This window comes from Polypterus senegalus, chromosome 10 (genome assembly GCF_016835505.1).
Source record: "Polypterus senegalus isolate Bchr_013 chromosome 10, ASM1683550v1, whole genome shotgun sequence".
NCBI classification, from domain to species: Eukaryota; Metazoa; Chordata; class Cladistia; order Polypteriformes; family Polypteridae; genus Polypterus; species Polypterus senegalus.
The window spans coordinates 83898407-83915479 of record NC_053163.1 but is presented as its reverse complement, the minus strand read 5'-3'; the positions used below and the strand labels follow the sequence as shown (position 1 = coordinate 83915479).

At 39.5% G+C, this 17073-nt stretch overlaps 1 protein-coding gene across 1 annotated transcript in view; it reads left to right on the top strand.

Moving 5' to 3' along the window:
* The window catches only part of drp2 (dystrophin related protein 2), a 466042-nt gene that overhangs the window by 64267 nt on the left and 384702 nt on the right, over positions 1–17073 (top strand). The gene's annotated exons all lie outside the window — the stretch shown is intronic.

Sequence of the window (17073 nt, the reverse complement as noted above, 5' to 3'; positions counted from 1 at the left end):
TGCATGAAAGCATGAGCTTGTGTATCTGGCCAGGGAAAATTCCCAGGGGCAGCACCTGGTCATAACCTATCCAACCACACAACAAATCCATGTGAAAATATACCCTTTACATGTACTATATTTCATGCTTTAAGTTGGGGGTCATAACATGCAAGTTACTTTGACTATAGACTTTGAACTGGACCCTTATTGGTATGCGTGTGAGTGTGCCCTGTGATGGACACTTCAGGGTTGATTCTTGCAGTACTGATGCCGCCAGGATAATCTGTAGCCACCATGAACTTGAATTATTTTATGTAGACTCAGTTGATAGATGGAGCTCTGGACGGACAGGATTTTAAGTTAACAGAGCACAATGATTAGCTCTGCTGTCTAACATCTTCAGGGGTTTAATTTTGGTTCCTGTGGGGCTTTAACTTTAAATATTTTCCAAGGGCAAAGGTTTTTTTCACATAATCGTTACGCTGATATGTAGGCTTGTAGTGTAGTGGTTACAATTATTTCCAGGCTTCAAGCATCTGAATTCAATGCTGATTCTAGTTACTGCTTGAGTTTAGTTTGTCTGCTCCCACTTGTGCTAGTTTTCCACCAACATTTTCAAGCCATGCCAGTTACTGGCCCCCAATCGGTGTGTATTGATGTGTTTTCAAGTGTGCCCAGCCTCCAATCCAAGTCATATGTCATGTTTTCATGCAAAGCTTTATGGATATTCTTTGTAATTTTCATAAAACCTTTTATTGAAAAATGGACTTTCAGAAAATGAATAGATGGTTAAGCTGGGGCACACTTCCTCATTATTAAGTAGCACTGTACACAGGTGCCACTATTGCTTCTTTGAAATCCTGAAAGTGGAGATTTATTACACTTCCCTATTTTTCTGGTCCAGTGATCACAAGAAGTTGGGATGGTAACTCTATTGGAATTCTGCGTCTCTCATTTTACATCATAGCAGTGTGTCAATGGAGTTCTCAGATTAGATTGTATCCCAAAACCCTGAAAGTATTTGTGACTTACACTCTGCGAGCACAGTTGACATTCAATGGTCTCCTTAGGTTCTTCCTTACAAGACTTACCAGTCAAGAACACAACATAGATAATTTAGTGATACCGGTCCAGTTAGTTTGTTTTTTGTAGGAAAACCAAAGAATATGGAGGCTTCACACAGAAAGTGTCGTCATGACACAAGAGGTCTGAACACTGTGAGACAGCATCCTTATAGCCAAAGTTCGTTTTCTTTTTAAATTGTGTACCAGATATACAGTACTTTGCTTGCTTCATTCTCCTTCATATTTTGTCTGTACTAATAATACCACTACACGTCACTGGTTCTATAAAAAGAGGTGGTGAAACGGCTCCATGCTGGCTGTAATTACATATTTCTAAACCCCCAGTATCCCTCCTTTGAATATTTCTAGTACAAGAAAGCAGGGTCCATTAAACTCATGGTCATTTACTGTGCCAAGGCAGTGCCAAATATGGTCAGACATATTCAAATGCATCCCCCAGGTGGCTCTGAGAGATATCCTCCTCTTAACAACATTAAATGGGATTCTTCTCTCTGACATTTACTGAAAAGCTTAATTTTCTTAGTTCACTTGCATAACCCCATTAAAATCTTGAGCTGGAAGAGGATTTGAGATCATTATGTTGTGTTATTTGTTCAGTATGGTCTTCTTTCGCACCAGTGTCATGGTAGAGGTGGTTTCCAAGTGCTTTTTAACAGATTTCTTGACAGCCAAGGATGTCAACACTCCATTATAAGGTTTGCCATAATTTAAATGATAAAGAGAACTCAGTCTCCTTTTCTCTGAGACGCAAAGACTTCACAAGAGCTAATCCAGCTTCTTAAATTCCCAGGTGTGCTGACAAAGCCATTCCTTCAGGTTCAGTTATGGAACGCATACTCCAAGGCACTGATACAAACTATTAGGATCTCAAATTGAAAAAGGAAAGCTTTTCTGTATGATTTGTCACATACGGTTGATGTTTCCAACCACAACATTGCATAACATTCTTAAACCTGTTTAATCTAGTTCAGGGTCTCCAGTGCCTATTCTTTCAGCATCAGGCAAATAGCAGGAACCAGACCTTCATTACACTGACGTTGGGGATGATATAGTACTGTGAATTAACTTAGACAAATGTCTATAAGATGTAAGAGAAGAAATTTATGCAGACATGACGAGAATGTGCAAACTACAAGGACAAAAGTTGGGTATTGGGTTCAAACACCTTAAATAAAAAGTAGCATTCACATTTTTTACTTCATGCATTTGTCCTTTTCTTTTCAATCTGCTATTTTTAGCAGAGATTCATTGTGAAAGATGCCACCAGGGGTCATTGCAGCCTGCAGAATTCCCCAAGAGGCCATCCCAAATTATACAAACAAGGCTTTTTGGGAAGGAGGAATACATAAATATCCTTTTGATGGCCAACAAAAATAATGAAGCCAGTCTGCAACATATCCGACCGCAAGCGCCTGCAAAGGATAGTGAAGACAGCAGACAACATTATTGGGGTGCCTCTCCCTTCACTACAGGACATATTTTACAAACGCAGTGTCCGCAAGGCCTGCAGCATTGTGCAGGACCCCTTACACCCCTCACATGGACTTTTCACACTTCTGCCATCCAAGAGAAGATACTGCAGCATCAAAGCCAAATCTGCGAGGCTGCAGGAGAGTTTTTATCCCCAAGCTGTTAGACTCCTTAACACCAGGCTGACCCTGGGACCTTCCACAACTTTTATACATGAAAACCACTATCCAGCTAAGAACTGAAAATCTCATACTGACCTCTAAGGATTTATGAAACATTCTGACCTGTCATTGTTTACACACGTCTTAAACAACTATTATCATACACTGATAATTTCTGTATTATCTATATCTATTATTTATTATTTATTTACGTATTATATTACATATCTTACACATCAATATTGCACTACTTGTTTGTCCTATCTTTGCGCAATGTCTTGTCTTGTTTGTGTTTTAATTATAAATTTTAAAATTTTTATTCTATTTTTAATTTACTATTTGCACATCATGTTGTTACACTGTGGACCCTGAGCTTCGCAATTCCGTCTATCTGTATACTTGTATATGGTTAAGATGACAATAAAGTTCACTTTGACTTTGACTGTTCAACCAGCCCTAGCTGCACAGTGACTCTTCCCTAAGACTTACTTGTTGGGGTGGCTTTCAATGCTGCAATTACTTATAAAGCAATTACCTTATCATACACGTGATGTGGGAAACCAGAATACATGGAGAAGGGATGGCCAAAACAAACCTGGGGAAAGCAAACGAACATCACCCAGACTGGGAAAGGAATTAAACCTAAGTCCCTAAAGCTGCGAGACAGCAGTCCTGTCCTTGACACCACATTGGCTGACCATAAAAAGCAGCTGTGGTGAAATCATGAAGAAAGAACCATTTGCCCCTTTTGAAAATTCAAAGCTAATACTTGGTAACCACTCATTTCTACTTCAGAAAAGCTCAAAGTTGTTCAAGACATTGCCTCAGATTTGTGTGGTTGACAAATTGAAGAGCCATTTCTAAACCTGACTCAGCTTGTTAGGAAAAAAAGTATATTTTTTAGCTGAATTATTTTTGAAGTTAGTATTTTTCCATGCATAATATGTTTTTCCAGGCAAAAAAACAAAAACAAACTCAGGATGTTGGATCTTTGAAGTCATTATGCGTCTTTCCTCACACATTCTCAAATATTATGCACATTAAGATAAACTGAAATTTTCTAGTTATCCCTTTGTGCATGTAAGTCAGTTGTGTGAGGGTCTGTCACCCTGTCCAAAGCTGTTTCATGCCTTGTGCCCACTGCTGATATTAAAGGCTCAGGCCCACACATCCCTGAATTGGAATAAGTGTTATGCCATTTTTAAAGTATTTCCCCCAGTTGTCATTATGACTTTGAGATTTGGGGCACTTTATATTTTTGTACCTGTCTGTATTGATTTGGATTATTTTCTTCTCATTATTATTTTGTATCTTTTTTAATATATACAGTGCATCCGGAAAGTATTCACAGCGCATCACTTTTTCCACATTTTGTTATGTTACAGCCTTATTCCAAAATGGATTAAATTCTCCTAAATTTTCCTCAGAATTTTACACACAACACCCCATAATGACAACGTGAAAAAGGTTTACTTTAGGTTTTTGCAAATTTATTTAAAATAAAAAAATTGAGAAATCACATGTACATAAGTATTCACAGCCTTTGCCGTGAAACTCAAAATTGAGCTCAGGTGCATCCTGTTTCCCCTGATTATCCTTGAGATGTTTCTGCAGCTTAATTGGAGTCCACCTGTGGTAAATTCAGTTGATTGGACAGGATTTGGAAAGGCACACACCTGTCTATATAAGGTCCCACAGTTGACAGTTCATGTCAGAGCACAAACCAAGCATGAAGTCAAAGGAATTGTCTGTAGACCTCCGAGACAGAATTGTCTCGAGGCACAAATCTGGGGAAGGTTACAGAAAAATTTCTGCTGCTTTGAAGGTCCCAATGAGCACAGTGGCCCCATCTAAATTGAGCGATTGGGGGAGAAGGGCCTTAGTCAGGGAGGTGACCAAGAACCCAATGGTCACTCTGTCAGAGCTCCAGAGGTCCTCTGTGGAGAGAGGAGAACCTTGCAGAAGGACATCCATCTCTGCAGCAATCCACCAATCAGGCCTGTATGGTAGAGTAGCCAGACGGAAGCCACTCCTTAGTAAAAGGCACATGGCAGCCCGCCTGGAGTTTGCCAAAAGGCACCTGAAGGACTCTCAGACCATGGGAAACAAAATTCTCTGGTCTGATGAGACAAAGATTGAACTCTTTGGTGTGAATGCCAGGAGTCACGTTTGGAGGAAACCAGGCATCGCTCATCACCAGGCCAATACCATCCCTACAGTGAAGCATGGTGGTGGCAGCATCATGCTGTGGGGATGTTTTTTAGCAGCAGGGACTGGGAGACTAGTCAGGATAAAGGGAAAGATGACTGCAGCAATGTACAGAGACATCCTGGATGAAAACCTGCTCCAGAGCGCTCCTGACCTCAGACTGGGGCAACGGTTCATCTTTTAGCAGGACAATGACCCTAAGCACACAGTCAAGATATCAAAGGAGTGGCTTCAGGACAACTCTGTGATTGTCCTTGAGTGGCCCAGCCAGAGCCCAGACTTGAATCCGATTGAACATTTCTTGAGAGATCTTAAAATGGCTGTGCACCGACACTTCCCATCCAACCTGATGGAGCTTGAGAGGTGCTGCAAAGAGGAATGGGCGAAACTGGCCAAGGATAGGTATGCCAAGCTTGTGGCATCATATTCAAAAAGACTTGAGGCTGTAATTGCTGCCAAAGGTGCATCGACAAAGTATTGAGCAAAGGCTGTGAATACTTATGTACATGTGATTTCTCAGTTTTTTTATTTTTAATAAATTTGCAAAAGCCTCAAGCAAACTTTTTTCATGTTGTCATTATGGGGTGTTGTGTGTAGAATTCTGAGGAAAAAAATGAATGGAATCCATTTTGGAATAAGGCTGTAACATAACAAAATGTGAAAAAAAGTGATGCGCTGTGAATACTTTCCGGATGCACTGTATATACAGTACTGTAGTTGCTGCCATTTTGTTACTGCGAGCACCTACTTCCAATTTTGTGGTATTTACAGGCATGTTGCTGTTGGCAATGCAGTACCATATCACACTTGGAAGTGACATGTCATGTTGTCTTCGCTCAGAGGGTATTTAAGATTGAGGCATGTTACTCCTGGTGTGCAGGAGTTTGGATTATGTTTCAAAAGAATTTTGCTAGCCTTTGTTGAAAGACGTTTACATATTTATGTACAGAAAATGTGCAGCATTTCACATTTTTTACAAACATGCTATGGTGCTCTAGGCTGATATGAACTGGGACATAGAATAAAATTGATTTTATTGGAGTGCTATGGATTACCATTATTATGCAGCTGTGGAAAAAATGTAGGGAAGAACCAAGGTGTGAATGGTGGCAGACACTAAATACCCAACAGCAGAGCAATGCCACAATCTGAGTTCCACCTTTTTATTACCTTGCCACCTCCCATCATGTAACTGCTATGTAATTAGTGTTGCATAACAAAAGACACACATAGGAGGGGCAGCAAATGGTCACAAAAAGCAGAAAATTGGTAATAATCAAAATAGCGAAAAACAGAGGACACCACCTAATGCATTCAGTGAACTGTTAGTGAACTTTTTCCTCAGCCTCCATAGGATTGAGGGCAGTCTTGTGCGGTGATGCAGTGGTCCTGCTTCTTGGAAAACCAAGCACAAGACACATGGTACATGAAAAAAGATATTTAGATGTAACTAAATTATTAACAATGTTAACATAAAAGAAAAAATGAACAAAAAATGCATAACAACAGCATTTGAGCCCCAAGCAGGGGAGGAACTCTGACTGAAATACATCTTGCTTAGCACATAAAAGCTTCAAGCGCTGTGGAGGAATTTGCCCAATATGTCTGTCTGCCTGTATGCATCTTTGAGACTGCATGTTTAATGATAATGCCATTATATTGGGCAAAATGGGCATCATACTATCAGAACAACCACAGCACACATCACATGGCTAAACAAAATGTCTCCACATGATGGAATATATTTCAGTGATTTGTTTTTGACTCTTTAGCTTAGGTCAAAATGATAGGCAGACGGCACTAACAGATGAAACACATGAAAAACGCACCCAAATTAACTCACATCTCTGCATGTGCACAGGTGAGAATCAGGGCTTAGTATTTTTATTCTTACTCTTTTGACATAACCTTGGAATTTTTGTGTGTTGTCTAATGCTTGTTTCCTTATGTTTTGATATTCAGTATTTTACCTCTGCCTATTTCTGATTCTAATTTTTCTTTGTATTGAATTCCTGATATTTTGCCCCATGGTGTACAAGCTCTATATTATTGACTACCGCTTGGCATCATGGTCTTCATTAATGAATATTACTAATTTCTGTTTTATCATGGAGCATGTTTTCTGTATCAGTTTATCCAGACCTGTGCACCAATCAAGCTGGTACTGAGGGACTGTGCTGTGGGCATTGCCTATTCTGTTGGTGCATCTGGATGACGTGCCTTGAAAACGTAAACGCTAGGTATAGCCCCTTATGATGTCAGAGCACGTATAAAGTTAAGACACTCAAAGGCAGTGGCATCATTAAGCAGTGACATAACAAGTTCAATCCAGCTCTGAAAAAATGTGTACAGAAATGGAACGACCATTTAAAAAACTGATCCATGTTTATTTCCCAAGACATTACAGTTATCTCTATTGGTACATAGTTATGTCCACTTTATCTGAGGAATGTTGATTCCGGCCACCCTCAGACACACCGCTTGCCATGCCCTTGGTATGAAGGTTCTCCTTGGCTTTCCTTAAGTTTGCACTTGCCAGGCAGATTTTATTGTGGAGCATTCAGGTGATGGGAGCAAATTTGCATTTAGGCAGATGCTTAGTTTATATTGCTTGGTTAAATTCTGTTTAGTTCTCTTAACAGAAACTTGTTGAATGTTTAGCAGGAATTCTCTTGGTACTTCTTAACACTTTTGGTCTAGTAAATTTTTCTAGCATCTGTTTTATACCGACTGTACCTTCACTTACGTTTTTAACATCTATATCACGATCCTGTTTTCAGTAGTAATTTACCTCACAAAGAAATACAGCTATTAAACTGAAAACAGTTGCATCTTTTTTTTGTGACTCACTCTGAAATTAAAGTCTAGCTACTCGGATGATAACACTTGCTCTGAATTTAAAAATGTGGTGCTACTTTTGGTTGCATGCCATCAATGTAATGTAGAAAATGATGACAGAAAATGAGAACATAAAGAGTTTTGGTTGCTTCTGTTGCTTATACTTTCTTTTCCATCACCTAAACACACTTCAGCATTGACCGAGTTTCCTTAATTTTCGGCTTGCACTGATATGTTTTGCTCGACAGTTTAATGCAGACCATCCACCTTTGACTCTTTATGTCTTGCAATTTGACTGCAGTTACAGAGTAGTTAACCTGCCCTCTTTTTGCTTAATTTGCCTCATTTACTTCATTTCCATAATTAGTATTCCTGCTGCTTCTGGCAAATAAGAAAATGCATGTTGAATTTTAACCAGACAGCATGTAAATGCTGCGTGAGAATGGCTGACAGTGAACCCCCTCCTGAGTCCTCAGAGCATTTTATAAAACAGGCCGAGCTCGCCAAGTCCTCCTGAAGGAGATGGCTCAGATGGAGAGCCTAATTTCTCATATTTTTCATTCTGGAATGAAGTCCATCCAGGGAGGTTTTCTAGCAAAGACTGAGTTTCTTTGTAGCCACAAGGGCATGACTGAAAATGTAATTTTGGACTATATTAAATAGTCTGGATAGCACTGTGCACCACTTTAGAATACATAACCAGAATTAATATTATAGTTTAGGTGGTTTATGTGTTGTTTAACTCATTTGATATGACATTAAAATCTTTGTTTCTTTGGTTCTTTCAGTACTAATTCAAATACTAAGTGTTAATTATTATTTTGAATCATTAAAGAAAGAAAACTGCAAACTTCAGTCATTTAGTGAAAAAATGATCAGGCCTACCAGCATTCTTTATCAGAGATGTCTTCTGTTGCTTTTCAGGTGGTTACTGTACACATATCATTGCCTATACTTCATTGATGTTCTTCCTTGATATATAACACAGGATTTAAAAGACCACGGAAAGTGCTGGAGATCTGAGAAGTCAGAATGGTCAGCATTGTTAAATACAGTGCTCTTCAGGTGTGTTGGCAGTTGCATAGGTGCTAGAGATCACAACTGGCAGCCTCAAACAGTTTATTGTGCCACTCACCTCACTTTTTACTCTTAGTGGTAGTGTTCCTTGGCCACACCCCTTTCCAGCAAGCAGTATGTCTTGTTGCTAGGCAATGCCCATCACAGCCACTTATAACACTTGTAGCTTGTTACACACTTGAAATTGGGGGAGCATTTAAACAAGCTGTTTCTATGCAGGTTGTGCTTAGTGCTTCTGCCTCAAATCACTGCTTGACCACCGTCACTGTTCTGGGTTTTCTTCCCATATAAGTAGTATCTTTAAATATGTCATACAGTGTATTGAAAAACATTGGCCTCCCCTTATTATTGCAAATTTGTGAGGGTGAATGTTTTCAGATCTACGAACAAAGTCTCATATTAGATAAGGATTTCCTAAAAGAACAAAAAACATTTAACGTATGTCTTTTACTGAGTGCTCAAAGTAGTGCAACACAAAACTGCACCTTAGGAAAAAGTAATTGCCCCTGTAACTACTTGCAACACTTAGCTGCAATGATCACAACCAAGAGCTTTGTGTAATTCTGTCTTTCACATTGCTGTGGAGGATTTTAAGCCCAGTCTTCCTTTCAGAACTGCTTTAATGTTGAAACACTGGTAGGGTTTCAAGTGGGTTCTGTCACAGCATCTCTGTTGGGTTTAGGTCTGGCCTTTGGCTAGATCACTCCAAAAGTTTAATTTTGCAGCTATTCTAAAGGGGTTTTCCTTTTGTGTTGGGTATCATGATTTTGCTGCAGAACTTAATTACAGTATCAGTTCATGAATAATTGACTGGACATTCCTCTTAAGGTTTTTCCTGAAATGGAACAGAATGGTTCATAATTACTTTAGTCATTTCAAGTCATCCAGGCCCTTTGGGCAACAAAACATGTACACACCTTCAAATTACCACCACCATATTTATCTTTGGGAATAATTTTCTTACTATGGATTGCTGTGTTTGTTTTTCATCTAACACAAGGGGACCTTTGTTTTCCAACAGATGTCCATTTTGTCACATCTGTACATAGAACATTCTTCTGAAAGGCACAGGGATCACTCAGGTGCTTCCTTCTAAACCTTCTTGGTTATCCGTGGTTTCAGCCATGGAACTTTTCAATGAAATCCAATTTTGCCATTAATTTTAAGATTATGGAATCATGGACCTACTAATCTTTGTTGACAAGTGAAACCAGGGGTTGCTTGAATGTTTTTTGAAGGTCCATTGTGACTTTGTAGATGATGTTATGCTATATCCTTTGAGTAATTTGGCACACTGGTCACTCCTGGGAGGACTCACTACTGTTCCAGGTGCTTTCCATTTGGCGATTATAGCTCTTAATATGTCTCTTTTGAAGTACCGGAACCCCTCTTCAGAAATATCCAACAATTGTGTCAGCATATGCGTGTTGAATATCTATGTCTGGTCGTATGCATGAGATCTGATGGCCAAGTTAAATAGCAGTATAACGTATTTATATACACTATTCCAAATTAAACATACAGTAAACACATAATTACATAAAAATTTTTTTGTAAATGGCAAATGTAATAATGATTTATTGTGTGCACCAGAGAACCTCTTACCTTTTCAAAATACGTTTTAATGTGGTGACTTGAGTGGATTCATTAGCAGATATTTACATCTCTGGCTTGAACTGATATAAGCCAATCTTCATTCTCACTCAAGCCTCCAAACAAACACAAGACAAGGTGTATTCCTATCCTCTCTCATTGTCAGTTTCAGATTGCTGGCTTTAAACAGTCACACATTGTGAAAACTGCTTAATCTACTACAGAGTTATGTTTAGGTAATGCTGCAGCCAGGATCAGCTGACCAATCAGGTTGAACCACATGTTTCTCTGGGCAAAATTCTTAAAGACATAAGCCCAGTTATTACACACAGTTCATACAGAAAGACATTACCTTGAAAGCACTAATACACTGACATATATTCACATTTTCCAGTTTACTTTTGCATGCACATTCTTTTTGCACATTGTAAGAATATGTAAAAACATTGTGGTTTTACATTTAAATATGTTTTTACTAATTTTTGTTATACTGATCACATTTTTTTTTCCAAATCCAAACTGCACAAGGGCTGGCTCCAATCAAACCTATGTTTTTAATCAGCTGACTTTATCACTTTAATTGAGTTTATATACTAGGGGGCAATTATTTTTTCACACAGTATCAGTAGGTGTTGGATAGCTTTGTTCATTCAATTCAATGACATAAACGAAAAAAGTGTTTTTTGTTCTTGCATGTGCTCTTTGTCTAGTATTAGATTTTGAAAACACTCAGGGTCCAAAATGTGCAACATATGAAGAACTCGGCAAGAGGTTAGTGTATGTAACTGAGTGTGTGAGGGCATGAGTTTGTTGTGTGTATGACTAGCCTCCCATCCATTATTGCAGTATTTATTGGTTTGCATTTGATATTACAGTGACAGACTTCAGCTCTATCTTGTAGGAAAGTAGTGGATTTGGATAATGAAAGAATGAAGGCATTTGCTCACCCACTACTCTATCTTGTCCCTCTCCAGGATTTCTTGAACCGCCTGTATTTTTTACATTTATGCTTTCCTTCTTTTATGATGATATTTCTTAGCTCTTGTTTTATCATTTTTTTGCTTATTATGCATGCTGCCCTTCATAGGCACAGATATGTTTTGGCTTTCTGCAATTGCAATCTCTTTTCCAGATCCAATTTAGAAACCACTCCAAATCTTCTACTAGCTGCAATCACCACCATAAGTCTAAACATTCAGACTGTATCTGAAACATCTCACATTTCTGACAGAAAAGAAAGTCTCAGTAGGGGATTGGTATTGCGATTGGCTGCCTGCCTGATGTAAGCCTTGTGGATACTGGTTAGACAGCGCACTGTTACTGAAAGTCAGCATGTCATGTTGAACTCTATAACCAGCACAGTGTTGCACTGAAATCTGTCTTTTCAACATTGTCCAGGTTGTACAAATTGCTTTGACTAATAATGTTTAAGAAAAAAAAATCTTCCTCAACTGATAAATGTGGTTGTATGCCTTAAGGCAGAAGTCAGATAGAAACGCTGACAAGCACCTTCATTTCACCTACTCAGTTTTTATAATACAACAAATGTGCATGGTAGAAGCACAGATAAGGCCTTGTCAGGTGTAAAGGTGTCATTGCCAGAAGTTTGACTGATATCTGTTTTGAAAACCCTTCCACTTCAAAAAAGGAGAACAGGCCTCCCAAAAACTCACACAAAATGTCCACAGCTGCCATTATTTCTGGTCTGGCCCCACTGGCTAAGCCTCACCCCAGGTAGCCTGAACCAACATTATAATTGCAGATTTCAAGCCAACACAGGCCCAAAAATTGGGCTTGGGCCTTTAAGTAACAAAAGTTAAAAAAAATGTTGACAAAAATTGAGAAGAGAGAAACCATGAGACATCTGATCCAACATAAAACTAAGTAAGTTCCTGATTGTTAAATATGTATTCAAAACAATTTAAAAAATATGACAAGAAAAAACAAGACAGAAAGAAAATGGAGGAAAAGTAGGTTTGCATAAAAGGCAAAAAAATCCTATAAAAATCAACTAGAAAAGTACCTTAAAGAGAATACAGGGGTCTAAGGTCAGAGAATCCAAATATGAACAAAAACTAAGCATATCAAAATCAAATCAACAATAACTAAGAATATCATAAAATTACCAAAATACAAAACAAACCATGAACAGACTTAATAACATAATATAAAATGTATATTTAATAACAACACCAAAACTATATCTTCTTCTTCTTTCGGTTGCTCCCATTAGGGGTCGCCACAGCGGATCATCTTCTTTCATATCTTTCTGTCCTCTTCATTTTGTTCTGTTACACCCATCACCTGCATGTCCTCTCTTACCACATCCATAAACCTTCTCTTAGGCCTTACTCTTTTTCTCTTGCCTGGCAGCTCTATCCTTAGCATCCTTCTCCCAATATACTCAGCATCCCTCCTCTGCACATGTCCAAACCAACGCAGTCTCGCCTCTCTGACTTTGTCTCCCAACTGTCCAACTTGAGCTGACCCTCTAATGTACACATTTCTAATCCTGTCCATCCTCGTCATACCCAGTGCAAATCGTAGCATCTTTAACTCTGCTACCTCCAGCTCTGTCTCCTGCTTTCTGGTCAGTGCCAACGTCTCCAACCCATATATAGTTAGGTCCATAAATATTTGGACAGAGACAATTTTTTTCTAATTTTGGTTCTGTACATTACCACAATAAACTTTAAATGAAACAACTCAGATGCAGTTGAAGTTCAGACTTTCAGTTTTAATTCAGTGGCTTGAACAAAAAGATTGCATAAAAATGTGAGGGAACTAAAGCATTTTTTTAACACAGTCCCTTCATGGTGGTGCTCTTTCTTGGCATGAAACCATACTGTTGCTCACCAATCACCACCTCACTTCTTAACCTAGCTTCCACTACTCTTTCCCATAACTTCATGCTGTGGCTCATCAATTTTATTTCCCTGTAGTTACTGCAGTCCTGCACATCCTCCTTATTCTTAAATATCTGCACCAGTACACATCTTCTCCACTCCTCAGGCATCCTCTCACTTTCCAAGATTCCATTAAACAATGTGATTAAAAACTCCACTGCCATCTTTCCTAAACACGTCCATGCTTCCACAGGTATGTCATCTGGACCAACGGCTTTTCCATTCTTCATCCTCTTCATAGCTATCCTTACTTCCTCCTTGCTAATCCGTTACACTTCCTGATTCACTATCTCCACATCATCCAACTTCTTCTCTCTCTTGTTCTCTTCATTCATCAGCCTCTCAAAGTATTCTTTCCATCTGCTCAACACACTCTCCTCACTTGTGAGTACATTTCCATCTTTATCCTTTATTACCCTAACCTGCTGCACATCTTTCCTAGCTTGGTCCCTCTGTCTGGCCAATCGTTACAGATCCTTTTCTCCCTTTTAGTGTCCAACCTCTTATACAACTCATCATATGCTTTTTCTTTAGCCTTCGCCACCTATCTCTTCACCTTGCGCCTTATCTCCTTGTACTCTTGTCTACTTTCTGCATATCTCTGACTTTCCCACTTCTTCTTTGCCATTCTCTTCCTCTGTATACTCTCCTGTACTTCCCCATTCCACCACCAGGTTTCCTTTTCCTCCTTCCTCTATCCAGATGTCATGCCAAGCACTCTTCTCGCTATCACCCTTAGTACATCTTCTGTAGTTTCCCAACTGTCTGGTAATTCTTCATTGCCACCCAGTAAACTCAACCTTGCAGTCTTCCTTTTTGAAATTCCACCATTTGATCCTTGGCTCTGTCCTCACTCTCTTCCTCTTCTTGATCTCCAATGTCATCCTACAGAACATCATCCTATGCTGCTTAGCTATACTTTCACCTGCCACCACTTTGCAGTCTTCAGTCTCCTTCAGATTGACTCTTCTGCATAGGATGTAATCTACCTGTGTGCGTCTTCCTCCACTTTTGTACGTAACCCTATGTTCCTCCCTCTTCTTAAAATACGTATTCACCACAGCCATTTCCATCCTTTTGACAAAATCCTCTATCCTCTGACCTTCTTCATTCCTCTCTTTGACACCATACCTACCCATCGCCTCCTCATCTCCACTGTTCCCTTCACCAACATGCCCATTGAAATCCGCTCCAATCACCACTTTCTGTCCCTTGGATACACTGTTCCATCACTTCATTCAACTCAATCCAAAAATCTTCTTTCTCATCTATTGCACACCCAACGTGCGGTGCATATGCACTAACAACATTCATCATCACACCTCCAATTTCCAGCTTCATAATCATTACTCTGTCTGACACTCTTTTCACCTCCAAAACACTCTTGACATACTGTTCCTTCAGAATAACTCCTACCCCATTTCTTCTCCCATCCACACCATGATAGAACAATTTGAATCCACCTGGCCTTACTCCCCTTCCATTTAGTCTCTTGAACGCACATTATATCAACCTTCCTTCTCTCCATCATATCTGCTAACTCTCTCCCCTTACCAGTCATACTGCCAACATTCAAAGTTCCTACCATCAGTTCCACTCTCTTTACCGTCATCCTCTCCTCCTGCCTCTGGGAACATCTCCCCCCTCTTCTTCTCCTTTTTCTCGGCCAACAGTAGCCAAATTTATGCCAGCACCCTGTTGACTAACAGTACTGGTTGCAGTCATTGTTTACCCGGGGCTTGACCGATCCGGTATGGAAATTTGTATTGTTGTCCACATATTGATTTGGCAAAATTTTCCTTCCTGCCCTTCCTGACATAATCCACCCCATTTATCCGGGCTTGGGACCGGCACAAAGAAACATACTGGTTTGTATATCCCCTGTGGCTGGGTTAACATTGCCAAAACTAAATAAACAAGAAAAAAAAAATCTTGAACCAGGGCAATAACTGAGGTTTAACCATAACAATACCCTTAAAAGATAAGTTCAGTATTTTTCAAGTCAAACTAATTTCTTCACAAACATGGCATATATACATTTGAACACAAAATTGTGTTCTAAAGTTAAACATTTTTTGTAAAGAATAAAAAGCTAGTCTTGGTGTTTTATAATGGAGGCTTAGGAGTATGGGATGCTCATAAAACAAGTAAACTTATTAGCCAAGTTTTGTTTAACTGTATCATGTTGTGTATTGCGACAGAGATGCCAGCTCAATGGAAGGACAGAGGAAAGAGCATCTGTGAGGCACTATCTCCCCTGGGATGCTAGAAGGCATCCCTCCTGGTTGGCTGTTGCAGCACGGATACCTGCAGGGCACACTGGAAGTTGGAATTTGGGTTCTGTGGGGTCTGCCAAGGGGAGCTGTAGAGCCCCACGGTGGACTTCCACCACACCTGGGAGTGTTTCCAGGTAATGCTGATGAGCCACCTAGAGCACTCCCAGGAGCTTAATAAAAGGAGCAGCCTCACTCCACTCGGGGAGCCAGAGTTGGGAGGAGGTGGATGAAGCTTGCCAGAGAGGGAGTGGAGGCAGGAGGACTGAAAGAGAGAAGAAGACAAGAAAAGAACTGAGACTTTTACTGTTGTGTGCTGCACTTGTGTCTCTGCTTGACTGCATCAGGTTAGGGTGGCTGTACGCGTCACTGTGGTTCACAGTATTTACTCTCCACTAACCAACATGGGGAAGTAACCTCAATCATGTCTACTTTCTTAACTTGCCAACCCCCTGGCCTGTGCTACGTGCCAGCCACTTTGCATCTCTGCCACTCGAGTATGTGGATTTCATTTTCACCAAACAACAAATCTTTTAATTCTTGCAGATACACCTCTTCACTGGGAAGAAACACTACTTTTCCCTGATGGGAACACGAATTAGATGATCTACATGTCTCCGACTTAAAGTTTAAATCCGAACAATATATTCAATCTCTTTTCGCTGTTCCATTATTTCAACGAGTAATAATTTCCGTTTGTTTGCACTAATGTGATCTTTACTATCGTTTGTTTGAGACTTTCAAATTTTAATATTTTCATTTTCTCTAACCTGCTCTGCATGTGATTTGTGCCAACTTTTTTGAACCTCTTTATGACGTTTTACTTTGTCATCTACTCTTTGTCTTTTATTTCCGGCCACGGACGTGGTTAAATCTCTTGGCACAAAGTCTCATCTCGTGGGACTTGAAAGTATCTCTCTGAAAAAGTCACGTCTCGTCCCAGGCTAAAAAGGCTCATCTCGTCCCAGGATTTTTTTGTATAATAGAGAGATTTGTTAGTAATTTTCATTTTGGAATGTTTACTTGATATTTGATTAACATTTACTACATATGTCAAATTTAAACCAGCCATATTGAGAGGATGCCCGTCCTGCCCACACCACCTTCATGGTGTAAGATTAGGGCATTTGATCGTTGGTCTCACAGAGCACTGCTTATTCATTTCTGGTCTCCTCTCTATGAATTTTCATCGACCCGCTCTCAAGTGAATTTACAGTTTTTTATTCTTTCTCTCATTCTTTAATTTGATAACATGCAAGGGGCTGTGAGCCTGAATCATAGGCTGGTAATCTTTGAGTTATTTTAAGTGAAATGTGTTACATTTGTATCTGTGCATATTTATTTTTACCTTTGTTTTGGTTTTTAAAGATTCATATTAACCCTTGACTCATTAGATAGATAGATGGTAGATAGATACTTTATTAATCCCAAGGGAAAATTCACATAATCCAGCAGTAGTATACTGATACAAAAAAAAAAC